The sequence below is a fragment of the Anolis sagrei genome, chromosome 1, assembly GCF_037176765.1.
Source record: "Anolis sagrei isolate rAnoSag1 chromosome 1, rAnoSag1.mat, whole genome shotgun sequence".
Classification (NCBI taxonomy): Eukaryota; Metazoa; Chordata; class Lepidosauria; order Squamata; family Dactyloidae; genus Anolis; species Anolis sagrei.
In genome coordinates this window covers 232,516,424-232,524,478 of record NC_090021.1, presented here as the reverse complement: position 1 = coordinate 232,524,478, position 8,055 = coordinate 232,516,424, and positions in this window count along the sequence as shown.

The window sequence follows — 8,055 nt, the reverse complement described above, 5'->3', positions numbered from 1 at the left end:
GCCTTTCATTTGGTCTCAAGTTGCATTAATCAATAAATCAATATGATAATATAATGTGATATATTGTATATACATATAATATTTATAATATTATAATGTAATGCAATATCATAATAATATTATTGTAAATGTGTGTAGTCAGGACTCGCAAATATCGATAGATAGTTTTTGCAAACATGTATCTATCTGGGTTTTGTATATATAATTAATTATATATATTTTGTGTAAATACATTATACATAACTGTTGCTCTGGCCAGAGTGAAGACAGAGGAGAGCAGAAGACAGCTCCATCTTGTCTCTACTAATAATATAATATAGTATATTGTATATACATATAATATTTATCATGTTATAATGTAATACAATATAATGCTAGTAGTAATAATACAAAATTATAATTATATATTTACATTACATGTAATGTTAATAATATTACAATATAATAGTATAGTTTTGTTTTTTGTCGTGTCAGGAGCGACTTGAGAAACTGCAAGTCGCTTCTGGTGTGACAGAATTGGCCGTCTGCAAGGACGTTGCCCAGGGGACATTGCCCAGGGGACGTGCGGATGATTTGATGTTTTTATCATCCTTGTGGGAGGCATCTCTCATGTCCCCGTATGAGGAGCTGGAGCTGATAGAGGGAGCTCATCCGCCTCTCTCCGGATTCGAACCTGCGACCTGTCAGTCTTCAGTCCTGCTGGCACACGGGGTTAACCCACTGCACCACCGGGGGCTAAATGGTATAGTGCAATATAGTAATATATAATACTGATATTGTACTATGCTAATAATATAATATATTGTATGAAAATATATCTTGTAAGCCGCTCTGAGTCCCGTTCGGGGTGAGAAGGGCAGCATATAAATGCTGTAAATAAATGAATAAATAAATAGTACAATATAGTAATATATAATACTGATATTGTACTATGGTAATAATATTGTGTGTGTGTGTGTGTGTGTGTGTGTATATATATATATATATATATATATATATCTTCTACGCTGTTCTGAGTCCCCTTCGAGGTGAGAAGGGTGGCATATAAATGTCTTAAATAAATAATTGGTCTTAAGCTGCTTCACACTAGTGCAGGCCTGGGCCAACTTGGGCCCTTCAGGTGTTTTGGACTTCAACTCCCACCATTCCCAACAGCCTCAGGCCCCTTCCTTCTCCCCCTCGGCCACTTAAGCGGAAAAGGAAAAGGAAGGGGCCTGAGGCTGTTAGTAATGGTGGGAGTTGAAGCCCAAAGCACCTACTGCTTCATCACACTAGAGCAGTGGTTCACCTGTGGGTCCCCAGGAATTTTGGACTACAACTCCCAGTAATCCCAGCTAGTTTACCAGCTGTTAAGATTTCTGGGAGTTGAAGACCAAAACACCTGGGTTTGAGAACCACCGCACTAGAGCGTGAATTCACTTTAAATCTGGTTGCTGCCTCCTGCAGCATTCTGGGGTTTGCAATTTAGTGAGTGAAAGGACCAAGGCAGTGATATCTAAGGACCATCCCCTGTCTGGATATCGGCCATCATGCCAATGCCTTAAATCATGAAATTGTTTTCTAAGATCTACAGAGATACTCGCAGGAACACCTCAGCAAGCAAGAGTCCAAAAGTGGCAGGGTAAAACCCAGAAACCTGAATCCATGGCTGATACCAAATGAGAGACTCCCCACCGGGCACACAGAAAACAGGACGACTTGGAAGGTGTTGAACAGACTGTGCTCTGGCACCACGAGGTGCAGAGCCAACCTTAAGAAATGGGGCCACAAAGTGGAGTCCACGACGTGAGTGTGGAGAAGAGCAAACCACAGACCACCTGTTAAAATGCAGCCTGATCCCTGCCACATGCACAGTGTCCCGCTTCTGGTCAAAGGACATTCAGTACAATGCCAAGTTTTTAACTTTGTGTTTTTAAACACGATATAACTGTACCCTTGGCTCACTTCTTGTACAATAAATCAATAGTTTAGTGAGGCCCAGGATCTGCCCGGCTGAGCATTTTAAAGGCTCCTCCCCTAAACTACAAGCCCCAGAATGCTACAGGAGGCAGCAACCAGATTTAAAGTAGATCCATTCTCTAGTGTGATGAGGTCCCAGTTTTCTCCATGCCTGGACTAGAGCATCTATCCACTTTTAATCCAGTTGCTGCCTCCTGCAGAATTCTGGGGTTTGTCATTTAGGGAGGGGGCTTTAAACTGCTCAGCCAGAGCCAGCTAGGGAAACAAGCAACAAGCAGGCAGTCCCCAAGTTACAAATGATGACTCATAGGTATGAATGGGGGGTGAGATAACAGGCAGTGAGAAAAATCTGCCCGCAGGAATGGAAATTCACTCTCGAAAGAGTTTTCATGGGGAAAAGGTGTCCCCACTGAAGCTTTTTCACCAATCCTTGTTTCCACCACAAGCCCAAATTTTCAAAATCCAACTATCAAGGGACAGAAAGTGAGGTGAAATCCTCTGAACATGGACATAGACAGAAAAACAAAGTTTACAAGGGTGTTCAGCCTTCCCTATGCTATGCAAAATTACAAGATGGTATATGTTTGGCTGGAGTTACACTTAAAAATGTACCTGTTCTGACTTACATACAAATTCAACCTCAGAACAAACTAGAGAACCTACCTTGTTTGTAACTTGGGGACTGCCTGTAAAGGAAAGGTTCATGACATATGCAGTGTGTAATTCCAATGTAATTACAATTTACATTTGTGTCCGTAGCTCTTATAAGGGGTTGGTTTCACCTCCGGTCTGCTAGTAAAACTGGATTACTGTGTCCCAAAATGATGCATGTCTAAAAATGTGTGTCGTTGACATGAAATGTTTGGAAAGCTCTGATCTAAACTGTAGAATTGATGGAGTTTGCCATGGCTCAAATGCTGTAGAATTCAAGAAATAGTAGTTTTTCAAGGTATTTCACCTTCTCTGCCAAATGGTACTGTGGTTGTTTTTTTTTTTAAATTGTGTCAGAAGCTACTTGAGAAACTGCAAGTCACTTCTGGTGTGAGAGAATTGGCCATCTGCAAGAACATTGCTTAGGGGGACACCTGTAGGAGGCTTGTAGGAGCTGAAACTGACAGGCGGGAGCTCGCCCTGTCTTGCGGATTCAAATTGCTGACCTTCCGGTCAGCAGTTTCAGCTGGCACAAGGTCAGCATCTTCAGGTCAGCAGTTCAGCCAGCTCCTAATGGTACTGGTGCCTCACCAAACTTCAAATCCCAGAATACCCTAGCATTGAGCCATGGCAGCTAAGGTGGGGCCAGTCTGCATTCATTACAAAGGGAGATACACTCCCTTGCTGTGGCTCAGTGGGGAAATCTGATTTTGGGCTGGCAGTGTGAATCCCAGCACTTAAACGGTGGCTTGGACTGTGATATCCTACACCAGTTTGTTCTTTCACATTGATCCCTTAAGTGGATGTTCGGCCAGCAGAGAAGGAATGTGTTTCATTATGCTTATGATTACGGTTCTAAGCTAGCCTGGAGAGGCTAGCCTAGAACCGGTTCCAGGATCTGCAGTCTCTTCAGTTTTACAACTGTGGAGGAATCCGTTTTTTTCCACCTCCCCCATCACCATGCACAATGCATAGATGCAGACTTAGTTTAAAACCCTGAATGCATGTTGCTGCATGCATTTACAGCAGATGTCATCTAAGCACCACACTGTCAAGCTGCCTATATACTACATTACATGGTCAGCATAGTATCTAAAGTGCTACAAGATCCCTTTATATATAAATATTCCAGAATAATCTGACTATACCTTTGCAGAGGAAAAGAGTGCCTCAAAGTATGTGCCAAGTACTTTTTCCCCAGTCATATACTGTCTGTTGCAGGGAGGAAATGCTCCAGATTGTTTGTGGGGATCGCATTTCTTCCAGGGAGGAAGTCAGGCTCTGAATCAGAAGCTAACAGTTGTCAAGCTAAACCAAACACCAGGAAGCTTAGAATAATGTCAGGCCGAATACAGAACAGGTTGAGTATCTCTTATCGAAAATTATTGGGAATAGAAGTGTTTTGGATGTTTTGATTTGAATATAGATACATAATAAGACCAACTCTGAACATTACGTAAATTCATTTATGTTTCATAGACTCCTTATATGCTGTTTTAATAACTGTGTGCCTGAAACATCGTTTGTGTACATTGAGCCATCAGAAAGCAAGAATATCACTATTTCAGACATTCATGTCTATGTGAATTATTTTAATTGCATGTATTGTTATTGTTATTGCTTGTATTGTTGTATTGTGGGCTCGGCCTCATGTAAGCTGCACCGAGTCCCTTGGGGAGATGGTAGTGGGGTATAAATAAAGTATTATTATTATTATTATTCATGTGGACCATTTTTTTATTTTAGAGTCTTTTGGATTCTGGAATTTATTTATTTATTTACCACACTTTTATCCCGCCCTTCTCAGCCCGAAGGCGACTTAGGGCGGCATACAGACTGGCAACAATTAGATGCCCAACACACATAAATACATCGTTTAAAACAGGTTAAATCACATAATAAAATTCATATTAAAAACAATTTAAAACTATAAAAATCAATGACTTCCAGGTTTAAATCTATGTCCATTTGCCAAAAAGAGATTTTCAATCTGTGCTAGCCTTATCTCACTCCAAGTTTCATCCGCTTCAGATAACAAGACCAGTGGCTAGGGATGATAGGAGTGAAGTGAGCACCAGACTGGGCAGTTATTGATGTTATTAATGAAAATATTGATATGAGTCAGCAACAGTTTCTATGCACTGCTTCTTTAAGCTGCAGAGCGTGCACTTGTACGGCGGCCATCCTCCTGCCTTGGTTTGCAAGCAAGGACTGTCCTTTGGCTGGCACCTGGCAGCTTGAATCTATTCTGAGCACATACCCCCCTGTGGGCTGACCTGGACTGGAGTGGACTGGCATCAGGCAGACAGCTGTTTCAGGCAGAATAGGCTTGGGTGGCATTTAGTTCTACTGTACTCTTTATATAGACCCATCACTTAGAGTGTCAAGAAAGGAAGAAAAAAGTGGGAGGAGAAAGTAGGGTCCCTGCCACAAAGTTTAGATTCTAAATTTGGAACGGGATAAAACGTATTTCCATAGTTGTTTAATCACTCCAGCTGTGTGCAAGGAAACATGCTGTACACCAGTGGTTCTCAACCTGCGGATTCCCAGATGTTTTGGTCTTCAACTCCCAGAAATCCTAACGGCTGGTAACCTGGCTGGGATTTCTGGGAGTTGTAGGCCAAAATACCTTGGGATCCACAGATTGAGAGCCACTGCTGTAGGCTATATTTCAGAAGCAGAAAGTGGTAAAACCACCTCTTGAGTATTCCTTGCCTATGAAAACTATGAAATTTGTGGGGTCACCATAAGTCAACAAGTGAATTGAAGGCACATACATACAACAAAAGTTTGGTCCTGTATGTGTATACTCAGAAGTAACTTCTAAATAATTCAGTTGCATTTACAGCAAAGTCAGTGATTATAGGATTAGTTTATTTATTTATATCCCACCTTCTCCCCAGTATTGAGACTCTGGGCAATTTACATAAAATAATGACAACAATAATTTAGGATCGCAGCCTCAGCAATGTCAACAGCTGATGTCATAGCACTGAAGTCACTAAGGGCAACATTGGCAAGAAAAGCAAGTCAAGCTGGGTTGTGTGTGTACACGTATGTGTGCTAGCAGCCTCTTTTGGCAGGCAGAAAACTAATAACATCTTCTTACTGTTTGTAAAATAAGAGATAACTAACAATTGTTTTTCCATGACTTCCCAAATCTCTTGTCTGCTGCAGCTGTTTAATTGGGCTTAATGCCAGGGCAGCCCAGGCCTTGTTTGTTGCACACGTGTAATGTCATAAATCTTTATCCTTCTACCTTTGAAGTTCTTTTGCTGAAGCATGGGCACTTTAAACAAATGAGATAAAAGTTTCAAGGTTTTAGCAAGCTGTTTCGGTTTTGCTCCATAATGTGTCCTTGGTCCTCTTTTCTGTTTATAAAGTTTTCCTCACTTAAGAGTGAAGTTTGTCATATGTAGATGTTATCTAAAATGGTTCAATAAAAAGCCACAGAAAACATTTTAAAGAGCTCTCTGAAGTATTTACTTTGCCAATGTGAAGTTTGTGTTCCTAAAGGCTGCAGTTCTCAAGCATTATCTGGCAGCTGAGCCTTCTTGAATTTAGTGGTATTTACTTCTGTGTGGGCTCCCTGGTGGCACAGCTGAACTGCTGAACTTGCTGATTGAATGGTTGGTGGTTCGAATCCGGGGAGCAGGATGAGCTCCTGCTGTTAGCCTCAGCTTCTGCCAACCTAACCATTAAAAAACATGCAATTGTAAGTAGATCAATAGGTACAACTTCTGCGAGAACGTAGCAGCACTCCATGTAGTCATGCTGGACACATGACCTTGGAGTTGTCTACGGACAGCGCCGGCTCTTCGGCTAAGAAATGGAGATGAGCACCCCACCCCGAGTCAGACACGACTAGACTTAATGTCAGGGGAAACCTTTACCTTTACTTCTGAGTAGGTACATGAACCGCCTGGTCTATTATTCTGAGAGACCAGGGTTCAAATTCCTCTTGGCCATGCAAGCCCATAGGGTGGCCTTGGGCAAATCACATTATCTCAGTCTCAGAGGAGGGCAATGGCAATAGCAACCTACTCTGAATAAACCTTGCCCAGAATAGGTAGCCACCATAGTCAAAATTACTTGAGGACATACAACCATGAGACACATGGGATTGCACTATACACTATGCATTTATTATGTCAAACTATTATTTAAAATGGGCTAGAATGAAGGAGAATATGCTTCCCAGAACTGCTATAACTGATTGCAGTATGAAAACTAAAATGCAGGAGCTGGAGTCCAAAGCCAAATCCAGAAGGCATTATGCATGTGGTAATATTTGAATGAGAAAATAATTTCAACCACCTGTTTAAAACAAACAGGAGCAATATGTAACAAGTAGGCCATTTGTGAAATAAATATTGTATACTGTGCTGACATTTGAATGTACTTTTAAAAATTACTTTGCATTCCTGAAAGTGATTCCACTTCCTTCAGAATTTCCCTTTTGTACTTTATACACTTCACGGTGAGTTGTCAGTTGAACAATAAAGCAATAAACTTAATAGAACCAGAATTGTACATAAGCTGAAAATTTGCATGCAGTTGCAATAATGAAACCAATACTTATACAAGTATCTTCCCTGTTTCACTTTCACTTGATTCTTTTGTGGTTTCTCCAATAGTTCAACTGTGGTTTCTCCAGTGGTTCAAAGGGGTGTGTGCTGTGCATTTGTTTCCTTCTGTGATTTTTTCCCCCACTTCTGACTCCAGGATAATAGGGAAGAGGCATCACGTGATACTAAAACTGCATTCCTCTTCACCCTTTCCTGGGAGTTATGGGAACTCATAGGGAAGGGTGAGAAGAATGCAGTTGCCTCCATACCTCCAAGGAAGAAGGGTGCTTCCCATTAAGAGTCTGCCCACATTGCTGTGCACATTTATCAAAGCCTAGTTTCAGAAGAACTCCAAAGCAAGCATTTCCGATATCTGGTATGAGTGATCTGATCCCTCTTGGTAGACTGGGAAGATAAGAGCAGAAAACATAGGGAAGAGTTGCTCTCATTTGCCACACAGCATCTGCTTCTCTCAACACATTACTTTCATCTTTTAACTAAAAAGAGATGAGGCAAGAAGTTCCCTATCCCTGTCCTTAGAATGAGTTGTGTTAAACTCTCTGCAGTTAATACACTCCCACTGCACTGCATCTTTCCTCCAGGGTTGAACAATTAGCCACTGTGTGGGGCTAGAGGCAAAGAAATGTGGAGAAGGATTGAAACTCCATTTAGAGGGTCACCATGAGTTAGTACATATCTCAGAACAGCAGTTAACAACAACAATCACATAGGCTTTTTGGTGTGATGAACTGAACTCAGATTCCAGAAATCTAAAGGTGATACACGAACCCTTTGGGCTGAAATGATGTTTTGGATGTCTTGGTAATGCCTTTTAAAACTGTATTAGTGCAGGTCTTTTCTAGCTAGTTCATGCATA